The sequence below is a fragment of the Poecile atricapillus genome, chromosome 14, assembly GCF_030490865.1.
Source record: "Poecile atricapillus isolate bPoeAtr1 chromosome 14, bPoeAtr1.hap1, whole genome shotgun sequence".
NCBI lineage: Eukaryota > Metazoa > Chordata > Aves > Passeriformes > Paridae > Poecile > Poecile atricapillus.
This window is the reverse complement of record NC_081262.1, coordinates 4,335,626-4,360,146: the sequence shown is the minus strand read 5'-3', so window position 1 is coordinate 4,360,146 and position 24,521 is coordinate 4,335,626. Positions and strand designations below refer to the sequence as shown.

Below are 24,521 nucleotides of genomic sequence, written 5' to 3'. Positions count from 1 at the left end.
ATTCCAGGGGCTGGGGGCTTTCCCTGTGTCCATAACCCCACAATTCCAGGGGCTGGGGGCTTTCCCTGTGTCCATAACCCCACAATTCCAGGGGCTGGGGGCTTTCCCTGTGTCCATAACCCCACAATTCCAGGGGCTGGGGGCTTTCCCTGTGTCCATAACCCCACAGCTCCAGGGGCTGGGGGCTATCCCTGTGTCCATAACCCCATAACTCCAGGGGCTGGGGGCTTTCCCTGTGTCCATAACCCCACAACTCCAGGGGCTGGGGGCTATCCCTGTGTCCATAACCCCATAACTCCAGGGGCTGGGGGCTATCCCTGTGTCCATAACCCCACAATTCCAGGGGCTGGGGGCTTTCCCTGTGTCCATAACCCCACAGCTCCAGGGGCTGAAGGGCTGGGGGCTATCCCTGTGTCCATAACCCCACAGCTCCAGGGGCTGAAGGGCTGGGGGCTATCCCTGTGTCCATAACCCCATAACTCCAGGGGCTGGGGGCTATCCCTGTGTCCATAACCCCATAACTCCAGGGGCTGGGGGCTATCCCTGTGTCCATAACCCCATAACTCCAGGGGCTGGGGGCTTTCCCTGTGTCCATAACCCCACAATTCCAGGGGCTGGGGGCTTTCCCTGTGTCCATAACCCCACAATTCCAGGGGCTGGGGGCTTTCCCTGTGTCCATAACCCCACAATTCCAGGGGCTGGGGGCTTTCCCTGTGTCCATAACCCCCCAAATCCAGGGGCTGGGGGCTTTCCCTGTGTCCATAACCCCACAATTCCAGGGGCTGGGGGCTTTCCCTGTGTCCATAACCCCACAATTCCAGGGGCTGGGGGCTTTCCCTGTGTCCATAACCCCACAATTCCAGGGGCTGGGGGCTTTCCCTGTGTCCATAACCCCACAATTCCAAGGGCTGGGGGCTTTCCCTGTGTCCATAACCCCACAATTCCATGGGTTCAAGGGCTGGCCTGTCCCTGGGAACCCAGGGAAGCAGAACCCTGGCAGCCCAGCCCAGCCTGACCCTGCTGGCCCCACACCAGTGAAACCAGTCACACCAGTAACACAAGTGCCTCACACAGGAGCAGAGCAGACCCCAGGCAAGTCCTGCTATGAAACACATCAAAATCAGTCCCAAACTGCAGGATGATGCTTGTGTCTCCAACCAAAGGTCACCTGACTATCAATTCCTTCCCACTTTTCATCACAATGATCCACAGGAGGAGATTTCTAGCCAGCTTTCCAGACAGCAGCTATCCTGGAAGTTCCATGAACACGGCTTATTTAGCACTGCTCAAGTGCTTTCAGTGATTAACAGCATAATCTCCTCCGTATACCACTGCACTCTGCTTCTGAAGGGACCAAAATAGAAATCCAACTGCGCTGTCCTGCCCAGATAAGCAATTTTCTGAATTCACCTGAATGCAGAATGCTGAACTTTTTTTCTTCACCCAAGGAAAACATAATTTTCCAGGCATATATTTATGATATTCCTGATATTATATATCATTAACATACTACCATTGCTATGTATATTATTTCAGACAGTTATTTAAATGAGTCAAGGTATTTGACAACTTTTTTTTTTCCTTATACAACCCTCTGGCTTTTATATACTTCTTACTTAGAGATGCTAAAAACTGACAAAATGTTGCTATAATACTCCAATTGGTTAAAGAAAATATTTTAGAAATAAACCACTGGCCCCAATGATCCCCATACTGTAATGCAGAAAGTGCTCATTTTTTTAATCTCTGTGTTTCCCTAGGAGGAAGCCCTGTACACAAACACCCCAAAAGACATATAAATAACCAGAATATCAGGTAAAAACATTTCAGTGGGCATAAAAGGGGATGGTTGTGAACACGGTGCTTTGGCTGCCCCGTGCACTCCACCTTCACTGACTTTCAACATTCCTGTGTTGGCACAGGCTGTCTCCAAAGCATGTGACATCCTGGTGCCTACCAAATAATGAGACTCAGGGTGGGAAGTCTCATGGGACAAAACACTGCAAAACAGGGTAAGTTTGTTTGTTTGTAAGTTTGTTTGGGAGCTTCTGCCCATATTTTAACCCATTCCTGGCTAAGAACCAACACAGTGCAAACAACACACACTCCAAATTTATGATTTAAAAATCAAAGTCTTGCTTATACAACTTGCTGATCAGATAATGAAAATAACTTGCTTATTTTCAGGGAGCTTTTCAGAGCATACTTAAGAGCCCAGCTTACTCAGCCCTTGTGCTTAGCTGTTCCCTCCACCACAAACCAGCTCTGAACTACTTCAGATTTCCAGTGCCTGAATAACCAAATCAATTTAAGCTCAACAGCTCCCAGTATCTCTCCAATTTACACATCACTTTTGCTACAATGCTGTCAAGATCTCAAAGTCTGCAGCCAGAACATTTCTTAATCACTGAAACGCTAATTTTGGGCTGTGCTACCGCTGAATCCTTGAGATTTACCTACCCCCTAAAAATCAGGGGGAAAGTCTTACTCCTGTTTACTGGTATTATTATTAGTAGTAATATTAGTATTATTAATCACTACCTCCATCCACCATAGAACTAAGAGATAACTCCAGTATGAGCTACTCCAAGGCTGGCACCAAGCCACACCAGGCAAGAAGGGTTTCTTACCTGTTCAAAGGAACGGCTCAATTTTGCACAGCAATTTCCATCTGCTGAGAAAATGAGGCAGTGATCTTATTTTCCTCAAGATTGTGTACAATTGCCATGCTTTGCAGTCCCACAGCACTTCTGGCTAATTTTTGAAAACTCCTTATACCTGCAAGGAAGGACACACTAGGGCAAGTAAATGGTGTGCTTCCTGCTCCAGATCTATTGCCTTTCATATGGATCTCACATATTTACATTGCAAATCCATCTTTGAGATGAGAAAGTCATTTAACTCTCACAAGCACAAGTAATTTTGATGTTGTATCCCAGCACAGACTTCCTGCAAATAACTGCGCTCCCAACTCAAAAGCCTCTTGCTCTGTTTTTCTGTGATAGTTATATTTCTTGTTTAATTGTGGTTTTATCTTAAAACAACCAAAAATGCATTATGCAAATAAGTCCTTTCAAGAAATCACTTTGTGAAACTAAAATAAACTTGAAGGTTTATTGCCTTGTAAATTATTCATTGTAGCCTTTTAAATGACAGGATACAAACTGTACAAAACAAGGCAGCAGGAGAGACACGTCTATTTTTAAAATCACACTGGGTGTGACATCATACTTCCCAAAGTCTGCCACCACAGCCACTGGGAAGCAACTCTTCCATAATCTGGGAAGCAGATACAGGCTCCCAGTGCCCGTCCTTCCAGCTGAGCCAAATCCTCAGAGCCTGGAGAATACTGTACAAACAATCACACAGAGCCACCCCATCCCTCAGCCACCTCTGGAAAGGTTTAAATCTGCAGCCCATATTGAAAATCCCCAGTGCCCTCAGGTTTCTGCACAGCTCTGAGCATCCCCCTGGGTTTGAGCACTGCTGTGGTGTCAGGATCCTCTCACCTGACCAGGTAAACCTCTCCTGGACAGACTCTTTTCTCAGCTGCAGGTTCCTACTGCCTTGATGGGTTCTGCAGTTACACGAAGGCTTTTGGGGCTGCAGCACCGCTATTTCATGTCCTCAAGGTCCACTCTGTGCTCCTCCCATTCTCCTCCACAAGCCTCGAAGACTTTGTGAATTCTGCAAGAGACTGCCCTCATTCTATTGTTTCTATCATTCCAAAATCCCACCCCCAGAGGAAACGCTGTAAAAACCCTCACTCAGGCACAGGATGAACATCCAGGCCTTTCACTGTGCCCAGCTCAGTGAAAATCTTTAATGCCATCACTGTCCTCAGCTGTGCTGAGCTCCAAACCACACACATTTCCCATTTCCCATCCACCAGAACGAGGAACCCCACCTATGTGTAATGAGCCAGACAAAAACCGAGGTATACACTGAAAACCTGAGGTAAAAACAATCAACAAAGTTTTCCTACACTTCTAAATAATTAAAACTCTGGAGCACAGGTAGAGTTTCTCTGTGGCAGTTCAACAGTATTAACATATTGAGGTTTCTCTCAATGTACTGTCAAACTTCCTTCCTCCAAAAAGACTGCATGGGAATTTTCAATGAAGCATCTGATGCCATATTTTTTATATCCTTTATATCAATTACTTGGAAAGCATCACATTTTCTCCAGGATAAACTTACTTAAAGCAGAGAGGTTTCCTGCACGTTCTGTGTTCTGGCTCTGAGTAACAATGAATTCAGTTATTTTTGGCTCATCCTCTGTTCCTTTCCTGTTCATTGCAGAGAAGTGACCTCTGCTCTGCCAACAGGCGCTGTCACCTTCTGTCCCCTGCTGGGTACATGCTCAAAAGAAAACATTTACAAAAGAGCGTGCACTTACCCCATGCTGCCTTCGAGGATACAGGAGACAGATCTAAGAGCTGCAGATTCACCTTCTTTCAAGTCACACCAAGCACAGCACCTCCAGAACAAAACCCCAAGGAAAATAAAAGCCCCTCTTGCCTGGCAAAGCAAGTGCTGGGACAGCACTGCTCCACATTTCCACATTTCCAACCTCTGCAGACTCCCTGGGAAAGCTTTGGAAAAAGGGAACATTTGAACTGTGCCCTCAAAGCACACTACCCCGAAATCAGGAAAAAAACAAATGCTAATTAAAAGGAAACTGATGATGACTGTGACATTTTGAAAAATGGAATTCTATAGCAAATGAGGAAAGTTACGGGTTTGTTTTTAAAAAATAAAAAAAATCCTATTTGGGTGTGAACTGCCAAGGCAACTTCACAAATATATCAAAAAAATGTCAGAGAATAAGGACTGACCATTAACTAATACATTTATCCATACAAGAGGCTAAAGTCAAAGGTTACCTGTGACTTAGTTCAGCATCCACTGATCACTCCACTTTAAAACAGCTTGTAGCAGCTCAAATACAGGTTCTGACTGTTTTATAACTTAAATATTTACCAGTTCATTATCACTTCACAAAATAAACACCACAAAATAAACATCACTGAAAGCCTCTGCAAATCACTGCTACAGTTTCAGTCCTTCCTATACTTTCCCTCTTCTGCCCCCAAATATAGGTATTTCCTTATCTTTGTGCAGGAAAGCAAATGGGCAGAGAATACAGCTATTTCTGCTTAACTAGGGGCACAAATTACAAAACTTAAATCCTTCACATACTTCAGCATTCCTCTCTGAATGTATATACATAGAGCTATCATAAAGAAAGATTAAAAACTATTTATCTGTAATTAAAAGCTGACTAATATGTACAGACTAGAAAGTAATTCATTAATGCGAAAGATTTTGTGTTCATTCATCTCAATTTTCTGTTGTACAGAAACTTTCCATAAAAATGATTGCTTCATTTCAACAGCAACACAGCCTTTTGTTTTTTATTCACTCTTGCCAGTTGCCATTCTCTTCATCTTTATGGTTCATAACTCTGAAAACTGACTTCTCAAACAACATGAATTTAAAACATGTATAGACCAAATGCTCAAAAATAAAAGAATTTGTTTTCCATCACTTACATTTGGTTCTATGAATGCTTTTCTAACAACACATGAAAGGGAAAAAGACAACAAGGTAGCAATCACCTTTTAAACCTCAGAAATCCTCCCAGCTTATTTGCCCACACCAGACAATTGCTTTTCACTGTGCACTGAGGAGACTGTTTGGCTTCTGAAAACAGGAATTTTTGTGCACAAACTGATACAATCATCTTCTCCTTCCTTAAGGGAGGGATGCTCCCATTATCACATTTCCAGAGGGCAAAAAACTCTTAGCTATTCTCATGTGCACTGAGAGATTTTGCACTCCTAACTTGGCCACTGAGGAAGGAGAACTGTAATTGCAGGGCAAACAACTTTAGAAAATACATAAAGTAACATCAGGATGGTTGACAATTCAAATCCATTTCTTACAAGTCTGAGGCAGAAACAATGAAATACAGCAGGCTGCCATTAATTAAAAAGACTATTTCAGCATGGCAAAACCAACCTCCTGGCAAAACCTCGAGCTGCATAAAAGAAATTCATCTTAATGGCAGCAGCCAGTGTTTCATGGCATGAAAGGCACCAGGAAAGTATTTTATGCTTCCATGGAATAATTTGGCAGGACAACATTGCAAATCATGAAATACACCCAGAATATCAATGACCCTTTAAAACAAGATATACCCCCTTTGCCCCCTACAATTTGTACTATTGTGCACCCAACGTTTGGTCTTGTTTCCTGTATTGAAAATTATACTTATGGCCCAGATCCTACTCCTACCAGGAAATACACAGAGCCCTGTATCTCTCAAGGGGGTACTGCAAAATGCAGGAGTCCCACAGCCTGGAGCTGCTTTTGAGTCTACAAAGATACTTGCCAAGAAAGTGTTAAAAAGATTAAATATCCGGAGAAATAAGCCATGTTTTCATTAAATTGCCTTTCAGTGTAATGGTACAAAAGGTATTAAAACTCTCTGGAGCAGGGTTAATAACAGATTTTATGGAAGTGGTTAATTAAGAGGTCAGCAATTTCCTTGTACATTTACATTGGGTTTATGGACAGATTTGGTTGAAGGAATGTATCACCCCATGTAACCTGGTAAGCTTGAAAGAACTGAAGGTAGCAGTTTCTGAAAAAACTGATCTTGCTGGGCTGTGCTAACATCAGTGGGTCCCTGAGCTCCTTCCACTCAGCAAGAGCCTGCTTCCAAAACTTCTGCCAAAGTCACCAAGCTCACAAACTCCTGAAATCACAGTGGTAAAAACACACTTAAAAGAGCAAATTACACATCTAAAAAAAAAGACTGAACCTCTTCAAAACCACTTCTCAAGCTGCTGCACTGAGCCTGGCAGCCTGGAATTGCCTTTCTCTGTGGCAGGAGACCGGGAGGGAACACAGGCAGGAATCCCTGAGCACAGGGACATCCCAGGCCAGGACGTGCCATCCTCAACAGGACAGAGGGAGAAAGGGGCTGGGGCATCCCTGGGGCACTGTCACCTCTGGGGTTTGTTTCTTGTTCTTAAACTTTGTTCAGCTCCCAAGTTTCCTTGTTTCTGCTTCTTCAGTTCTCCTCTCTGTGGCAGCAGAGTGAAGAAGGGGCTGTGGTGCTGTGCTGAACACAGCACGTACCAGGGAAAATGTTATTTCCATGGGGAAAGCACACAAATACCTCACAGCATTATCTGAGCATTAATTGGGAGCAGATCATGCAATTGCTGGAGAAAGGGCAGAGTTCATCCCTTTGCAACTGAGGAGGAAAGCTCAGGGAGCTGCAGTGCCTTTCCTGAATTTCCTGAGGATGGAAGGTGAGCAGCAAAGTCTCCATCAGTTACACACACAGTTCAGAGAGATTCACATCATCTGTCTGCCAAAACCACACACAGCACATTGCCACAGGGGCCAGAAAGCATGTCCTAGAGACATATACTACAGAGATTTTTCATTTCAGTGACATTCAGGGAAGTATTTGGATGAGTAACCGCTCGCTTTTCAAAGAGATTTAGAGTGGGACACTGCAGAATGCTGCAGAGAGATGAAGGTTTCACCCTTTTCCTGGCTCTCTCTACATGTAAGGTCCCATTGATCTCAAAATAACAAGCACCAACGAGAAGCAATATCAGCAGCATATACTTAAATCACCCTCTAAGAATTGAAAATACTTGATAAATTTAGCAGAGTTGCAGCCAGGGGCAAAAACTCGGCAATATTGGAAGTATGCTGTGAAGCAGAAATGATGTATCCACACTGAATAACCCCTCTTGCCACGAGTCCTGCTTGTTCTCTTCCCTTTCTATATTTAGGAAATCGAAGTGATTTAATGTAAAACAGCAAAGCTGGGAAATTGACTGCAACTCTTAAGAAAAAGCCTAGGAGGCTAATGAACCATTATGGTAAAAGCTGAATAAGCCCAGATCCTGAAAAGAAATTGGAGGTGTATTTTAGATATGCATGAAGACGATCAAAAAACCATTTCACATAGATTGCTGTGTGCAAGTAGGGCACTTTGTTTAATCTTATCCAGCTATACAACTTAAATGAAACAAACCTTTAATTTGACTTTCAAAAGCATTAAGTATTTTGGGAGCTGCCTTGAAGTCGGCCAAATAATGTTCCTGGAGGTATTTCAAGCTAATTTTTAAAAGCCAACAAGTTTCAATTATTTGAAAAATAGGCTCAGCTTTTCCCCAGGGGAAGGCAGAAAAAGAGTGAAAAAACCCAAAACTTTTTATCATCACTGTTGAGTCAAGTAAAATGAAGGGATTTATTACAGGTATTGAAGTGGCTGGTTAAAAACACAACTCTGAAGGATTCCTCACATTATCTGAAGACCTGAAATTTCCCCATTCACAGATACACATCCCATGGAAATTTAACCAGTGTCATCAATATTTATTATCATGAGTTTAATTCTAAAAAGAGCACTAGCAGAGTCAGTGTTTGTAGAAAATTACAGACCCTCATCCTGCAAACACATTTCAACTGAACTGAGACTACTCATGCACATAAAAATAAACTACAGGTGTACTTGTGAGAGCAAGGCCTGACTGACCCCGAAGGAATAAAGAACAGAGATATCTAAAAGCTCCCTTGGATCTCCTCTAAGTGCCTGAACCTGCAGAAACTAAAAAACATCAAAAGAGGACTGAAATTGGGTCTCACTGTGAGAAAGGAGTAAAAAACCAAAACAACCCAAACCAAACCAAATCACCAACAAAAAGAAACAAACAAAAAACCACCCCAAGCCACAGAAAAACCCTTGTGTGATCAATATGCAGAAAGGAGCATTAGTAGTTGAAGTAATCATAAAGATTCTTTGGGACACATTAACAAGAATAATTTGAAAGTCTGAATTAAGTTTTTTTTTATTATTTATTAAACTGTATCTTAAGTGTCCTAGTTTCATTACTGTGCAACAAAACAGTAGCACTGCTATTACAGTCTAACAGAAACACCACGGATTTCAGATGCCAATTCTTCACTATAGTGCCTGAATACCAGGGCACCTGTGTTTTCCTGTTTTGATGGAAGATGAAAAGAGGCTCCTGGTCAAGGTAATACCTTTGGTTAAAAAGGCAAATGGCTGGAAAAACCTGGTCAATTTAAAACAGAACCTTCTGCAAATCCAGGATGCACTCAGCAGCTTTCAGAGGTAGCCAGGAGCTCAGCAGCACTGGCCAGGCTCCGTGGGGACAGCCAGCAGCGAGCCCTGGAAAAGCAGAGCTGGTACCTGGGAGCACGAGCTGCACCCCCCTCATCTGCATCCATCTGTCATCCAGCCCATGGAAATCAGCAATTCCACTCCTTTCAACTCTGCCATGAGTCATTTCATTCTAAATAAAGTAGGATGTAATGTACCATGCAGCAGAGCAAAGGCAAGGAGAGGAGTGTGTGTGCTCTGCTCTCGCCCCAGCTCCAAGGGAGGTGTGCTTCGGTGGCAAACAGGGGCTGCACATGGGCTGTGCCAGCCTCCACACGGCCAGCCACTCATTCACCAGCAACATTTTAACCAGCTGAAGGTCTTACAGTTAAATGATTGTTTTTCAGAGTGAAATTTCATTCTTACACAGCACTCATATGCCTTTATCAGTGGGGAACAGCAGTGTCAGCCAACGGCCTGACAGGTTAAAACATATTGTATATTCCAGAGAGACTCCTGAGCCTCATTTCTTATTTATAAGCCTGGAGTTAGAATTTAAATGAACATGAGCCAGAGTGTCTGCCTGTACAGAAGATTCCCAATACTCACTCCAGAGTTTATCATAGCAACAAATGACTGGAAGAGAATTGAGATACTCCGGTGTTGGAGTGAGAAAGGTCATAACTCCCTTAATAGCTATGATAAATTCAGTGTCAGAAAATAATTTAGCGAGTTTAGAAAATAGAGTTTGATTGCAGTTAGCAATGCCCTGATTAGCTACAAATATTTTGGGTGTTAGCATGCATCAACACCCAGAGAACGGCACACAGCAAAACAGGCAAACACGCAGCAGTGGCCAAAGGAAAGCCAAGCGTGGCTGAGTTAGGGCAGCATCCCAGGCAGCTTGCCAGACAATAAACTTCTTTTCCAGAGGCAGCTGCAGATCCAGCAGTGCTTTCTGTTTCCAGCTCGAGCCCTGGGGGCTGGGCAGGCCAGCAGGGCAGGTGAGGGGCTCAGGGTGAGCAGCACAGAGGGGACAGCAGAGCTGCTGTGCTCTTACAGCCCTGCACATGCACAGCAGAGCAGAGCAGAGCAGAGGGGAACAAGGCACAGCAGGACATGTCCAGAGCCCTCAGCATCCACCAGGAGCAGTGGGCAGGACAGAGCCCCCAGGGAACCCATGTGGCATTAAAACATCAGTGTGGTGCTTCCACACACACACAGAGCTGCCAGTAACAGGTACCTGGGTACCAGAACTGCTTCAGGCTCCTCCATCCTCACCAAAGACATGGCCTGCCTTGAGCTGGGGGCTGAGGATCCCTCAGTGAGCCACACAGACTCTTCCACTCCATGGGAAAAGTGCAGTCAGCACCATCCTCAGCCTCAGTTTCTGTTTCTATTCAGCACTCTGAGCTACATTGTTACTGCTGAAGATGAATAGATCACAGGGACACAGGTCGAGGTGTGGTGAAAAGGAGAGTTTATTTTTCCCCCCAGGATTTATAGGCTCCTGCCCACAGCCAGGGATTGGATGGTCAGGATAACACTTTCTCACTGCACTGGCCATGAGAGATGCCCATCACAAGACGTGGAACAGAAAGAATGTACACATATCTATGTTTACAGTTACTGTCCTGGGAAAGGCTTTAGAAAACCATGGCAGCAAGCTCAGAAGCTGAGTTTTCAGGGCGACACTACACCTCTGTACTTAAAACCAGGCAGAACACCGGAGGCCCTGCATGCAGGAAAGCAGTGATACATTTTCTACCCAACTCATCCATAAGATACAGTGTGTATGCACAGTGCTCCCTGGTTTTTGTATTTCCCTGAAAAATGGCCATTTATCTGATTGTACAAGAAGTCCAGTTCATCTTCAGCAAACACAAATAAAAAATATACATTTTGTGCACAGACTGCCTTCAAACCCAGGCTCATAACTGTGTTATGCTGGAGACTTATGGAAATTAGAAGATACTTAAAAAGCTCCAGAGTTAAAGAAGTGGTGCTTAAACAGGGAATCCAGAGGGCTACTGTAATCTTCACATCCTAAATAAAGACCACAACATCTTCAAAACTACAAGGGTTAAAGGTGGGGTATCAGAAAATCAAATTGCAGCTTGAGATTTTGAACTTCAGACACAAAGAATGAACAGCCTGAGCAGAAAAGACTGGGAACTGCTGAATAAAACAAGATGTAAAGAGCTGCAAACAATTTGTGACCTGAAGACAAGTGCATAAAAATGACAAATAGAGACTGAAATGAAAGAAAAAGTCTAAGAATTAAAGCACAGTAATATCTCCTAAAGCAACATTAACAAATATTCCAAAATGTCTCCCAGGATATCTCAGAGAATAAAATCCCCAATTGTGACATACTATTGAAGGCCACATTAATATTTTTCTTACAAATGTTACTTATACATGAAATACCTTGAGACAGAGCATATGGAATAGATTATGAACAGAGAAAATTCCATATAGGTTCACATTGTAGAGTCACAATCACATTTCATAGCTTGACTACCAACAATTTTAACAACATTACAGATGATACCTCTATTTTAATATAATATATTTGAGCAGGTAAATGTATACTCCCAGACAGAATCTGCACTCCTCTAACCCCTATAAGATACAGCACAGAGAATTACTGTGTGTGAATACAAATGTAGGAGCTCACTCATCAGTTTTAAGTTCCCATGGCTTATTTAAAAGACCTTCAATCAATTAACAAAACTCCTTTTCACATAAAAAGGCTCATTTTCCATAGTGTACAGATGTTTGTCCAAACTTGACGCAGAACAGAAGGAGTCCTTTATTTCTTCCCCAAATGCCAAATAGGTATTTCCCATAAAGGCATTAGCTTTTATTGATCTAATTGCTCTAACTGTTCACTTTCAAACCAACAAACCTGTCAAAAATAAATGCACTGGATGAAGCAGCCTGGCCTGTGAAGAAAGTGGCTCCAGCTTCTGCATGCGATTGCTGTGTATTGAGCACTTCCAAACCCCCATTATGTATTGTAAAAGAGCTGGATGTAATTTTCAGCTGAATAGCCCTTTTATGATTCTAAAATCCTGTGAGGTTAATAACTCAGCTCTTGAGGCTTTACTAGAAAAGACATTTAAGTGTCTTTAAGAAGTTGCTGCACGCTGTCCTCAAAGCCCAACTCCAACAGAAAACCTAAAACCCCTTTGGGTGTTATGGTTCTGGATCAGTTCTGATCCTGCATCAAGCACAGGACAGATGCCCCTGAGTTTGGGTTCTTTTCATAGCATCAGTCACTCCCAGCCACAGCGTCAGGAAGCAGCACTGGGATCTCAGATCTCAGCCCTGGATCTGCAGGCGTGCACAGGAACAAACCTCCACCTTTCTGTGGGCAGCAACCTGCACAGACCATCCCTGAAATGCAGCCACGTGTGCCACACACAGTTTAATATCTGTTAACCCCTCTGACTAACCCTATCCAATCTAAAAGAAGCAGGAAAGAATACAGAAAGCATTTTAAAATATTCCCTTCTGAGGTTTGGGGTTTTTTTCCTTGTTTCCTGTTGCTCCCTTTTCCACAAATATGTTTGAGTAAAAGCATTTATTTTCCTGAAAGAAATCTATGGATTTGCACAAGAAGGACCATCAGCATCCCAGTCACAGCTCCAGATGGCACAGCCCTTCCCTGGAGCCCCTCACCTGAGCAGGGAATCCAGGGAATGGGATGGCTGCTGAATAGCAAATGAAGAGTGAGAAGAGTGGGAAAGAAAAGGCCCTGACCCAAGCCCATCAATAAATAAAAGCAATGTGCAGAGCTGACATCTCCCTGAGCTGACTCCGAGCAGTGAGTAAGGAAATTCAATGTATTCCCAGGTCCTGGCTTGCCCATTCCCACACACAGGGACAGGTTTGTGGCACTGCCTGGGTCCCACACAGGGCTGCAGCTGCTCTTTAGCTGCATTTCCCTCCCTGAGGCACCACTGCATGCTCAGCTGTTTGACTCCCTGCAGAGACCTTTCCTGCAGCAGCACCAGCTCAATCAGGTGAGTGTGGAAGTGCTTACCTGTCTCTCACTTCTGGCCTAAGCACTGAGAAATGCATGACAGGCTTCCTCCAGTGTGCAGGCTGCTCGCTGTCCCCTCCCCACCGGCATCCAGCCCTGTTCTGTGACCACAGAAACACCCCATGGATGCAGAAAAACATGTTAATGGGGAAAAAGGGATGTTTCCCCCACAACTGCTGCCCTGTGGGTGTCTGCATTGCATCAGGAACACTGCCATAAATGCACATCTATTCTGCACATTATCTCATTTAACACACTGCTCCCAAGCTCTGGAGTTCAAGCAAATCCCTCAAGCAAATGGATAATAAATGGTTTTTCTCAAAACCATTTACAGAAGAGTGTCAATACTATATACTTAAACCCCATTTAAAACACTCAGACATCGACATGATCACTTACTCCACTGGATGGCAAAAGAATGTTAACTTCCTTCTTTCCCAAAGTTCATCCAGGACATGCAAGCATACTAGACAAGGAAAATTAATTCAAATTGCTAGCTGCAACCCTATGGATAACAAAAAGAAAACTGAAAGATCTGGAGAATTTCTTTTATTCCTCAGACAAGTAAAAAAGTGGAGCAAGTAAGTGGTGTTTTCAGGTTAGTATAAGGACAAATTAAAGATAAGGTGATGCCCAGGTGGATTAAAAGAAAGCCTGCTGATACTACTTAACCTTTGTAAAGCAAGAAATCTACAGGCCTTTAAGTTTCTCTAAGGCACCTGCTTTCAGATCATTCTCCCCAAAGACCCAATGCTTCTGTAGCTTATGGCAGCTGAGCTGGGGAAACCCCAGACCAGAGTGGTTTAATACACTAAATATAGGCACAGGTAGATGCTGCATGGCAAGTTAAGTGGAATTCTGCACCAGGTGTTCTTTGTGTTATAGACACATTTTATATTGTTGGCTTTTCGCAAATATTAAAATGAATGTTATGTGTATAAGAATGAGAAATTTTGTTGTATTAATATAGTTTTCTTTATTTCTGTTATTGATGAAATTTAGAAATAGTAGTATAATACATATATGTTAGGCTATGGCATAGTATTAAAATAGAAACTGCTTTTGTTTGTATAACCCAAAGACTGAGAAAAAAAAAAATAGCTGGAGAACTCCTGCATTTGTAAACTCTTATCCAGATGAAGAGAGCAGTGACCAGAACTCTGGGGGGAGGAATTTATTGCATTTCTGGTATCAGAGAATGTAAATCTCAATGGTGCCAAGAAGATTGATCTATTGGGAAGGGGGCAAGAGAAAACTAAACAGAAGAACACCAAAGATCCTAAGAAGAATGTATGAATATGAATGAGAATTTATGGATATGTAATAGGGTTCTGTTTTTAAGGGACAATCCTTTGTCAGTGAGGTGTGCTCTCTTAGCTGAATGCAGAGACACCCGGCTGTATTTGTATACTTTATTTTTTTCTCCTAATTGTCTTTTTTATTAAACTTTTAAATTCTATAAAAATCATGTGAACCTCGTTTTTCACTTATGTACACTGCCTCAGTGGCAGGCTCAGGCTCACTACAGCACACCTGTGATGGGGGAAAGAGCACTGAGAATGAGACTGCCTCTCCCTCCCCTGACACTGCCATTCCCTGCCCTCCCCAAGTGACACTTCCCTGCCTCAGTGCTGCCCTGCTCTGCCATTCAGCCCAACTGAGCACTTCTGTTTAGCACACAACACTCACAGGGCAACCTCCCCTCTGTTTTTGCTCCTTGCATTGTGTAAGACACTGAGTGAGAGCCCTCCCTCTGCATTCAGCACTGCATCACCACTCATCTCAAGTTAACTCTGGGTGCTTTTTGTAAAATACACCCACTTTTTTAACAGCAGGTAATTCCAGAGGCAAGGCAGATGCTTCAAAGACATTAGCTGGTGGTGAAATTCCAGCTGGCTGCTAAATGGAAATAAGGCTGTTTCTTTTGCTGCAAGGCCCCTGACAGTCACACTGCTCACTTAAATTCCCCATAATTGCTGAGAGATTGGGAATTTTTGCCCGGTGTGAAGTGACTCTGCAGGAGGATGCTCAGGTGCTGCTCAGCTGGGGATCTGTGTGTGCAGCACAAGGGCCTGTCCAGGGGCACCTGCAGCTGGACCAGGTGAGATCACCCAAGCTCTTGCTCTGCTGAGCTCCCAGCCATGCAGCTGGCCCGAGGTCCAGCAGGAGCATTCCAGCATTTGCACTGCTATCAGTTCATGTTAAACTGTCCATAAAACACCTCCCAGTGCCAGGAATCCCCTTTATGTCCACCCTGCACCTGCCAGAACCATTTCTACCAGCTGTTGGAGAGCCTCCTGTGGGGTAAACCCTACAGCAAGCAGCACATCTGGGGCTTTCTGAGCCTGTCACCTGCTGTGCCCGAGCAGTGAACCCAAACACCTTCAGCTTCCAGGTGGTGCTGCCATTCACCTGAGCTGTGGGCACGGGGGAAATGCTTGGGGCTGCCCAAAGTGCCCAGCTGAGCAGCTCTGTGCAGGCAGCAAAGGCTTGCTGGAAAGGTGCAGCATGCAGGGAGAGGATGGCTTGGTGTGTGCAGTGCACCTTTAGAACCGTGGGGCAAACATCAACTGCAGCCTTTTTATCACAGCTTCATCGTGAAATCCAAAGACCTTACCACATCCCTTCCAAGATTAAAATAATAATTACAAAACACAGCCTTGAAGAGGATTGTAAGGGTGATTATGTAATAAAATCCTTTTTTTCTTCTTGAATGCATAAGAAGACTAGGGAGCCTTCTGTGGATCTCAGACAACCTTTGCATTATTTTTCTATTTGAACTAGCATGATTCATTTATCTCCTCATTATTAATACTTAAATTGTTCATAGAGCTTTATTTTAATTAACTTCTGTACAGAATGTCAGGACAAGGAGAATAGGCAACAGCTTTTACCATTTAGAGCAGTTGACACGAGTTCTTTCTTGGTTTGTTGTTTGTTTGGTTTGTTATTTAAAAGCATGCTTTTTGCAGAGCTTAAAAAAATTCTGGCACCTCTAAAAATATTAAAAACACAAAAGAAAATGTGAATATATCCAAGTCCAGTGTGGAAGATCAAATGAAAACACTGCTTGCAGGAGGCTGAGCTGACCAGGCTTCATCCAGCTGCCTTCTGACTTACAAGCCCTATTTGCCCCATCTGAATAATAGCAAGACTGATTCTGCAAACAAATGCTAGCATTTCTCTCTCTTAAGGTTTTAGCCTCCTATTCTATAGGAAAAAAAAAATAAATTAAATGAAACAAAACCTGCTTGTCTTCAGGCAGTCACAATCACCTCTATTAATCTATAAATATCCTGTGCACAATAACTCATGGCGTGTATAAAAGCAATGACAAGGTCACTTACTATGAACAATTCATGATCGGTTTCCCTGGCAACAGAAATGTGTGGCAACAAGGGAGAAAGGCACAGGAAAAATTATAGGATGTTTCCATTATGTAAGTGACTCCTGCGATTTCTCCAGAAGGATTTACCTAAAAAGTCTCAGACTCCAGCTGCTCCTCACTGTCTCTAGCTCTGCACCAGTGGGAACTTTGCCTGTTTCACTGCAGTTACTGTGGATCTCAGGAGTGGAAAGAACACCAAACATGTGACTGATGAGCACTTCCATTGTATTTTGAACTGACTCTCAAAACCCAGCACGAATGTGATCTCTGTGGGTGTCTTCTCAGAGGTTTGAATTCTTAGTTAGCATTCACTGTTAGTTACTTTGTCATCACCCAATTAAAAATCAATCATCAATTTGCACGTCTCAGTGGGTTTCCAAGTTTTCAACAGGACTTGTGCAATTAATGTATTACTTTAGGACCTGAAGTGACTTTCTAACTGAAGGCTCAGCAGAAGCAAATGTTTTCTGCACAGGCCATGCCTCTGGAATGCCATTTCCACTCTGAAAATGCTATTTCCATCTCTAAAAGCAAGTTCCCAGTGCAAACATTTTATAACAGGGGGCAGTCAATATTTCACTGACCAAAACTCAGTCTGGACAAGGACTAAAGCAATCCAAGCTATGTTTCTCCTGGGTAACACAACCCAAACAGATTGCAGAGGAGGTGTGATGAGTCTGGCGAGATCAGAATGGAACAGGGGTGTTTGGAATGCTCAGCTGCTCCAAGGCTGTGCACAGAGGAGGAATGAATGACAAGATAAGCACAGCCCACTGCCATCCATCACTGCAAAAGGCAACTGTCTGAGGTACCCCAGAAGGGAGAAACAGCAGTGAAACAGCAGATCCAGCACAGCCACAGTGACTCATCTGTGGGCTCTGAAACCCCCTCTTCTGTCTCTGAGGAGACAGGGATGAATCTCTCCCAAGCACACAGAAAGAACTGTGATCCTTGACACTGAAGAATAAAGTTTTCAGCCTCTTTCCATCTGCATTTCTTGTGGTGCCCCTCTCCAGACTCCTCCAAGACAACTCTCATGCACAGGAACACAACAGAAGAAGGAACAGGTAGCACTTGAAGAGGCAGAACTATGGATCCCATGTGCCTTCCAGAGCCTGGATCACAAACTCAGCCTTGGAAAACTGTTCCTGAAACTTGGAGTGAAGAAATACTGAGCTATGGACAGCCAGCTGAACAGAATGCTCTGAGGCACAGCCCTGTGGGAAATGGTGTGAAGTCAGAGATCCCAACGGTGCCATAAAGACAAGAAAGCAAGGGATGCTTGAAGATCCTCAGAGTTCTGCAGGTTTTTGGCTTCTCATGTCACAACCAGCTTTGGGAAACAGACTGCTGAAAAGCCTGAGGGGTGCATTGGGGTTTGATTTCAACAGGTAACTGCAGCATCAGTTACAGCTGAGGAGTTTAACACACATTAATCCTGCAGCACAGGAAACTTTGCAGTGGCTGATGAAACACCCGAGTGTTTGCTTCTTCAAAGTACAGGGGAATTTGCACTGCAGAGACACACCAGAAATGAAGAACAGCTATTCTGCTCATGTCCCAAGTAATAGTCCATTTAAAAATAGATGCCTCCACAATTTCCAGACAGCTTTGACTGGTTACAGACAGAACAAAACAGAACTGCAAAAGAAAAGGCAAAGGCAAGAAAATGAGTCCCCAAACATGCATTAACCATCTGAGCTACTGGGTTATTCCCAAAATCAATCTCAATTTTTTTTTTCCAAGAGGTTATACAACCAACAACCTTGACCACATTTAGAATGCAAGGAGAAGATTTAACTAAACTCTTCAAAAGCAAATTTCTGTCCCTTGTTCAGAAGAACATTCCTGACATAATTAGCAAGACTGATAAGATTATTTATTTTATGCTCTTCACAATGGGTAAAACCCTCCAAGCCTCTGTAATAGAACTGCAATGTTGATCCTTTGTATTTCAGACAGCAGGGACATAGATATGAAACAATAACTGCCTAAAAATTCTACTATCATCACCCAGAAACTCTGCATCTGGAAGGAATAAGAATAAACTCCTCTTAAAAAGAAGTATTTATTAAATTTAAAGTCAATTTCATAATTAGGAAAGAACTGACTTTTAATTCTCAAACTCCTGAGCTGGAAAGACAGGAATTAATTCTTCAGATTTCAATTTGCAAGGTTTGCTAACTCTGCACTTCCTGGCAGAGATGCCACAGTTCCACAGTGTAAAGGGAACTCCTAAAAACAGGCTTGTTTTTCCTTTGCCAGGAGACAAAACAGAAGGGCAGAAAAGCCCTTGCTCTGGTTGCAAACAATTTTTATTTCTGTGCTCTTCTCCTGAGATACTCCACTGCCACTATGGAATTGCAAGGAGTCAATGCCTGGACCCTTTTGAGCATACCAAGAGCAAAAAAAGTGGAAACAAGAAAAGCCCACGAAATGCAAAAATTCCCTTCTACCTCTTTCACCAATACAAAGATCACTAAATTTATTTGATTAGAAAAATGTATCAGACCTGTTCATTCAGATGATTTTTCTTTATCAAAATGTAGCTTTGGTCTTCATCTGTGGAAGGTGGGAGGTCCATCTCCCCTTCCTTTAGAATTATTAATCATACAATGCTCCACCAAATATCTAAACATCAACATTTTCTCCTGGTCTTTTCAAACCATTTAATACCAGATCCAAGGTATTTAGACACTATAAGTTGTATTTCCTCTGTCAAAATAGAAAGAAAAAAAAATCGACAAACAAACCCAGGTTTTCAATTATTTACTGCCCTTGGAAAGGGAGACACAAGGTAATATATATTTTATCTCATACCTATTTTTTCTTTCATTAAACAAATAGAACCCAAAGTCCCACAATCAACAAACAAAAATCAGCATTTTCCCTGTTTCCTCAACCATTTCAAGTGTCAATCCTGAGTCCATAACTAACACTGGATTCTACAAAACAAGCAAGGCTCAGGTTTGCTTTTATTCCATGTACCAATGCACAGAGCACGTTATAGGAAATGCCTTCAAAATACTGAAACGTGCAAGAAGCACCCAAATCTTTCTTTTTTTGCTTTCAAAACATCGGGGAAACATTTTCCAGGGCTCCTTTCCTTTGTCATGCTAACGAGGCGTGCTGGTCAGTGGGTTCTAGCAGGGCGAGGATTTGCAGCATTACAGGAGATTTCCCACTGATAAAAAGCCACTCGGAACACATATCACAAAACACACAGTCATCTGTCACTGTAACTTAGCCAATTGCAGCTACAGGGGGGATTTTTAAGCAGGCAGAATGTAATTGCCTGCTTGGAATTCTGCCAAGACACTGGAGCTAATTATTTTTTAAGGATGAATTTAGCGCTGGCAGGAAAGCTGATGGATCAATAGCACAAGGAGATGAAGGCAGTTTGTTCACAGGCTGGGCACGGTGCTGCTGGGGGGATGCACAGGGCCCTGCTGTGCCCTGACAATGCCCATTGTCCTGGAAGTGCAGGGGGAGATGCATTAGAGTGAGCATCTTCTACAACATCCACCTGCCACAGGAGCTCCCAGCATCAGCACAGGAGCAGGGGAACACATCCACAACTCTGACCTGAAACTCCTGTGCTGCTGATGCCTCATTGGGCTACCTGAAATCAGAGTCCAGCCTGAGTTCAGGGAATAAAAAGCAGTTCTGTTCATTGAAAGCCTTCAGGTACATTTGGGGTAGATGAAGCCCCCAGGGGCTGCACCCAAAATGGGCCACAGGTCTTGGCTTTCACACTTTTATCAGTTTGTTCCATTTGTACATTGGGGGTTCATCTCCCAATTCCAGCTGCAGGGAATGAAGTCATTTACCCCCAGTTTGCTGCCCCCAACTCTCTTTTGTTTCCATCTCTGGGGCCTGAGGCAGTGAGGTGTCCTGGATTGCCAGCCCTGGAGAGGAATTGCTGTGCCTGACCAAAATGGGGAAGCAGCAGCTCACACTGTGTGTGGAGTTTAGAGTTATCCACTAAAGAACTGCAGGATTGTAAATATATGAAAAATATAAAAGCTAAAATCCTAAAGCATCGTTGCCCTACCACAGCTCAATCCAGGGGCTGATGTTCTTCACATGTGGAATAAATTACAGGAGAATACTGAATTTATATGTCTAAATTTAGTGCTAAAGGGGACTGAAATATCCTGTACTGTATTTCTGAGCAAGACATAACAACAGTCTCTGAGATTTCTCTGGTGCCTGATAAATGTTTTAAAAGACCAAGTGTCAGAAAGAAAAACTAATTCTAGTCACAGCTGCATTATATTATGGCCTCCAATAAACATCGTGAATGGGATGCACCTGTCTCTCCTTTAAATGACTTTTCCACACTGATACCATGAAAAAAAAGACAAAAACAAAATCCATATCCTTATTAGAAATAAAAAAAATTAAAAAAGCAGGTCCAGATTCTGGCATAGCATCACTGTCACAGCCCAAGAGCCCTCTGCAGCCACCAGATGTAGTTATCCTTTCTAGAAAATAAGAATTCTTCCCCTACCCCACAATACCTGCAGTAAAACTAAGAAAACAAAACCGAGCCAGAAATGAGTTAACTGCATAAAAAAAAAAAATAAAAAAAAATAATTAATTAAATTTTAAAAAAAAAAATGTGGCATACAAACCCACCCCTCCCATGCCTGCCACTGGATGCCTTGTCAGCACAGGTCAGAGAAAGTAAAATAAAGGCAATATTTTAGATGCAGTAAAATTGTTTTGCTGGTTTAGTTGTAGATAGATAGGGCTCTTTATGCTCAAAATAGTTTTAAGTGCTTCAAATAAAATATATAAGTAAAAGTGCAGCATAAGAAAAATGCTTTAAAATAAAAATGTTCTCTGAATGAATATTAAAAGTTTTTGTAAAAAGTCACAACTGCTTTTTTCTGTAACAGAAATAACATGGACAAAAAGACCTTCAAATCTAAGTCAAGGAGAAAAGATTAAATAACAAAAGCTAAATATCAGACCGAGTTTGCATGGTTTGCTCTAAAATGCAACGTTACAATTCTCCTGCATTAGAGCTAATAGGAAAATCTGGGAGCTGACACTGAATAAAATAAAACTGACTGTACAAAACAGAACCATATGGACAACAAACACCGTGATTAACAAGGTTTAAATTCAATATCTTTACGGTCACTGCACAGCCCTGAACTGCCCAGAGACAAGAAATAAGGAAAGGACAGCATTCCTCATCCACTGTGAGGAAAAGCAGCAAGGCAGAAGCAGGAAACAAATTCTGCAAGTGGCTGATGGAGCCAGACAGGAGCCACAAATCTCAGCAGCTCCAATTCCTGCCCTGCCTGGGATCCCTGGCTGGAAACTGGAGGTCACACAGCCAAAACTGTCCCTGATGGAGCACATCCTGCTGCTGCAGGAGATGCACAGGGGCAGAGCCTGCCCAAACTGCAGCTCCTCCTGCACTTACACAGGAAGGGAGTTGGGAACATTTGCCTGGGTTCAACAGTGCTGTGGCAAACACACTTTGTCACTAGTTAAAGTGACAATTTAGGAGCTTTTCCTGTCTCAGGCAGAGGCACAGCACAGGCAGAAAAGCAGCAAAGCCCTCCCTCCTCATTCCCCTGCCACGCTGGCCTCCAGGTTTCATTTTCTCAGCATCCAGCTGTCACCTTTCCTCCTTCTCTTCACATTGACAGGGTCTGGCACCAGCACCAGGTCAGAAATGGCCACAGACCTAAGCTGGACCTGCCTGGATTCAGTTTCTCACCCAATTAAAGAGAATCCATCAGGCAAGAGGAGAAGAGCTGGAGCTCTGCTCTCTGTCCTGCCACTTTCCTCTTCACAGCCCCTTACTCTGGCACAAACAGTTTTTTACAGCAGGGCTTTACAGACAGCTCTCCCATGAAAATACCCAAAACACCAAAATATCTGTGCAGGACGGTTTCAAAATATAAATGTTCACTCTTGAAACTTAATGGTAAAAGTGGGGGGAAAAGGAAGAAAAAGAATCACCTGTCTTCATTAGGAAACAATCCAACCTTTGCAGAGTCTGAGTACTGTCCCAGATTTTATTTCTCCTTTGTTTTCCAGTTGGCATTCACAGATTGATCAGTTATGACCTGTACACCCAGTTACAGATCCATTTATTTGCATTTCTGGGTGCAAGACATTCTGGTTACAATTTTAATTCAATTCCAGTCTCCATCTACGCCACTATGACATTTGCATCCGAGTTTTTCCATCCAGCTCTTTTTAATTTTTCAAATCTAAAATCTAGTTTTCTAGATATAAGCACTGAAAAAACAGAAACAGCAAACTTTTAAAAACAAGAATCAAGTACTAAAGTGGAGAGGAGAAACAAAACAGGGTTGAGAGAGAGAGAGCACAGCCAGCTCTGCACTGCTCCACATCAAAGAAACTTGATGGAGCTGCTGGAATTGTTCAAGAGCTAAACAAGTTATCCTGGGAAACTCAAATCATTTCAGAATCAAAATAAAGGCCAGATTAAACCACTATGAGCTCCTTCCTCTGGGCTGCAGCTCTAAGAATCATTAACATAAACCTGAGTAACCAGAGCTAATCAAGGTTAATTTATTGTGCACTGCCAATAAAGAATACCAAAAAAATATTAAAATATAAAAGCTCTTCTTTTAAATTCCTTATTTTTTTCTGCTTATAAGAAACCCAACAGGCAGGTTGTCTGTGCACTGCACCCTCTCACTGACATTTAAACTGCAGTGATGTTTCCACAGAAACTTCTGCCCAGCCTGGACCATCCAGCAGCTTTTTCAAGCTGTGATGATTTTCTCAAGTCATGATTTAGCCTTCTTCTCATGAAGGCTTGGTCCAGCACTGCTGAAGTTAACAGGCAATGGAAGCAGGACCAGGAGGAATATGAATCTCTAAGACTGGTAGAAACAGAAGAGACTCAAGTCTTGAAGAATGAAAACAAGAAGTCACAGATGTTCCATTTAGTTCACTTTGCAAAGCGACAATTTGAATTTCCTTTCCAAAGAAAACATCTGTGGCAAAGGTTTAGATTTCCTTTTCCCTTTTGATTTGAATTCACTCTCCTTTTCTCACATGTCCTTTATACAGACCAAACAATGCAGATTTTTTTTTTTCCTAAGAGCTAATAATGACACACTGCAAAGTAAAACCAAAATTCCTCAGCAATACTGCATCATTAGAAGCAATTTATACAACTGCTACAGATGACTGAGTCAAAAAGGAATTATGAAACGTTGCAAGCCATGAATTTATTAAGGAGTACACAGCTTTTCTGTGTCTTTCCCCCTCCTCCCCTCCAAGTTATCTATGGTGGTAATTTCTGAGGGCTGAATGCAGGCTGTGCTCCTCCTGAGGATGCCACTGATGCTGCCAGGGTGGGCAGCAGCAATAGAGCAGGTGCACGCTGCCACTGCATTGCCTGCACTCCTGCAAGGGACACCGAGGAACACCAAACTGCAGCTCCTGCCTTTGCCACTCCTTCAGCAACAAGGGCTCATGGTGACACAGCCTTTCTACATATGGGTCACACACGTGCACAGACACACGGTTCACAGAGCCACAGGATGAAATGAGTGGAAAAAAGACTTTGAGATCATCAGGCCCAGCCTGTGAACCAGCACCTCCTCATCAATTAACCACGGCACTGGGGGCCACGTCCAGTCTGTTTTTAAACACATCCAGGGATGGTGACTCTACCACCTCCCTGGGCAGTGATTCCAGTGCCCAGTCCTGCTTTCAGTGAAGAATTTTTTCCTGATGTCCAACCTGAACTTCCCCTGGTGCAGCTCAAGGCTGTGTCCTCCCCTTGTGTCAGTGGTTACCTGGGAGAAGAGACCGACCCCGCCTGGCTACAGCCACATTTCAGGGAGTTTTAGAGAGGGATGAGGTCACATCTCTGTCTCCGTTTTTCCAGGCTAAACAACCCCAGCTCCCTCAGTTTT

The 24,521-nt window shown here is 43.2% G+C and overlaps 1 protein-coding gene across 3 annotated transcripts in view; it reads right to left on the bottom strand.

Moving 5' to 3' along the window:
- The window catches only part of RBFOX1 (RNA binding fox-1 homolog 1), a 788,876-nt gene that overhangs the window by 733,824 nt on the left and 30,531 nt on the right, over positions 1–24,521 (bottom strand). The gene's annotated exons all lie outside the window — the stretch shown is intronic.